A 2742-nucleotide genomic window follows, 5' to 3' on the forward strand; every position below is an offset into this window, starting at 1 on the left:
TTCCATGGGGTTGGATGTGAGTTTGGAGGATGTCGAAGAGTTGGTGGAGGACCACGATGAAGAGCTAACCACTACAGAGCTGCAAGACCTTCAACTGCAACAGCAACAGACCACAGCTCAGAAAATTGTTTCAGAGGAGGAGGAAGAAAGATGGAGGAAGGTGCCTTCTTCAAAGATTAAGGACATTTGTCTAAAGTGGACTGAAGTGCAAGCATTTATGGATGAACATTTATGAAGTGCAAGCATTTATGGATGAACCCTGACAAAGCTGTTGCAGGCCATGTTGGCAACATGTACAATGACAGTGTTGTGTCCCACTTCAGACAAATCTTAAAGAAACACAAGAAACAGAGCTCTCTGGACAGATATTTTGTGCGACAGGGGTCCAGTGACTCTCAAGTTGTTCCCAGTGGCATTAAAAATCAAAGAAGGGAAGTAACCCCAGATAAGGACTTCGTACCTGAAGTCTTTATGGAAGGGGATTCCCCTCCAAACAATAGTGCACCTTCATCCTCTCCCCTCCTCCCATCTTCCATCCACCCAGAAGTCTTCAGTAAAGGTAAGTGTAATGTTATTATTATTTTACATATGTATGTACTTGATTTCTTATTGTTTTCTGTATGTAAATCTTTATTTAATTTGAAAAAAAATAATTTTTTTTTTTTTAATATTTTTCGGTGTCTGGAACGGATTAATTTTATTTCCATTATTTCTTATGGGGAAAATAGTTTCGCCATTCGCCAATTTCGTCCTTCGGCAGACTCTCTGGAACAGATTAATTACGAAACTCGAGGGTCTACTGTAATTCGTTCCATTGGAATTCCAGGCATGAAAAAATACTTCAATAATTTCCCTAATATCATCTCTATGGTTTATTTATCTATCACAATTCATTTAATATGACATAATAAGCAATATTAATAACATAGAAAGATATATACACTAGAATGAATACAATACAGGTCTCCCTCAACATTTGCGAGGGTTAGGGGATCAAGAGCCTCGCGAATGTTGAAAAATCGCGAATGTTTGGCGCCCCAATATATTGTAGGGAAATATAATACAATACTGCTTCCTTTACTTGTTGAACCATGAACAATTATAAAATACATGAAAACATTGTAAATTGTACTAAATACATACATGTTATGGTTTAATAACGTTTTTTTTATTATTAGCACACTGGCCGATTCCCACCAAGGCAGGGTGGCCCGAAAAAGAAAAACTTTCACCATCATTCACTCCATCACTGTCTTGCCAGAAGGGTGGTTTGCACTACAATTTTTAAACTGCAACATTAACACCCCTCCTTCAGAGTGCAGGCACTGTACTTCCCATCTCCAGGACTCAAGTCCGACCTGCCGGTTTCCCTGAATCCCTTCATAAATGTTACTTTGCTCACACTCCAACAGCACGTCAAGTATTAAAAACCATTTGTCTCCATTCACTCCTATCAAACACACTCACGCATGCCCGCTGGAAGTCCAAGCCCCTCGCACACAAAACCTCCTTTACCCCCTCCCTCCAACCTTTCCTAGGCTGACCCCTACCCCGCCTTCCTTCCACTACAGACTGATACACTCTTGAAGTCCTTCTGTTTCGCTCCATTCTCTCTACATGTCCAAACCACCTTAACAACCCTTCCTCAGCCCTCTGGACAACAGTTTTGGCAATCCTGCTCCTCCTCCTAACTTCCAAACTACGAATTCTCTGCATTATATTCACACCACACATTGCCCTCAGACATGACATCTCCACTGCCTCCAGCCTTCTCCTCGCTGCAACATTCATTACCCATGCTTCACACCCATATAAGAGCATTGGTAAAACTATACTCTCATATATTCCCCTCTTTGCCTCCAAGGACAAAGTTCTTTGTCTCCACAGACTCCTAAGTGCACCGCTCGCCCTTTTTCCCTCATCAATTCTGTGATTCACCTCATCTTTCATAGACCCATCTGCTGACACGTCCACTCCCAAATATCTGAATACATTCACCTCCTCCATACTCTCTCCCTCCAATCTGATATCCAATCTTTCATCACCTAATCTTTTTGTTATCCTCATTACCTTACTCTTTCCTGTATTCACTTTTAATTTTCTTCTTTTACATACCTTACCACCAACCTCTGCAACTTCTCTTCAGAATCTCCCAAGAGCACAGTGTCATCAGCAAAGAAGAACTGTGACAACTCCCACTTTATTTGTGATTGTTTATCTTTTAACTCCACGCCTCTTGCCAAGACCCTCGCATTTACTTCTCTTACAACCCCATCTATAAATATATTAAACATCCACGGTGACATCACACATCCTTGTCTAAGGCCTACTTTTACTGGGAAATAATTTCCCTCTTTCCTACATACTCTAACTTGAGCCTCACTATCCTCGTAAAAACTCTTCACTACTTTCAGTAACCTACCTTCTATACCATACACCTGCAACATCTGCCACATTGCCCCCTATCCACCCTGCCATACGCCTTTTACAAATCCATAAATGCCACAAAAACCTCTTTAGCTTTATCTAAATACTGTTCACTTATATGTTTCACTGTAAACACCTGGTCCACACACCCCCTACCTTTCCTAAAGCCTCCTTGTTCATCTGCTATCCTATTCTCCGTCTTACTCTTAATTCTTTCAGTAATAACTCTACCATACACTTTACCAGGTATACTCAACAGACTTATCCCCCTGTAATTTTTGCACTCTCTTTTGTCTCCTTTGCCTTTATACAAAG

The sequence above is a fragment of the Cherax quadricarinatus genome, chromosome 28, assembly GCF_038502225.1.
Source record: "Cherax quadricarinatus isolate ZL_2023a chromosome 28, ASM3850222v1, whole genome shotgun sequence".
NCBI classification, from domain to species: Eukaryota; Metazoa; Arthropoda; class Malacostraca; order Decapoda; family Parastacidae; genus Cherax; species Cherax quadricarinatus.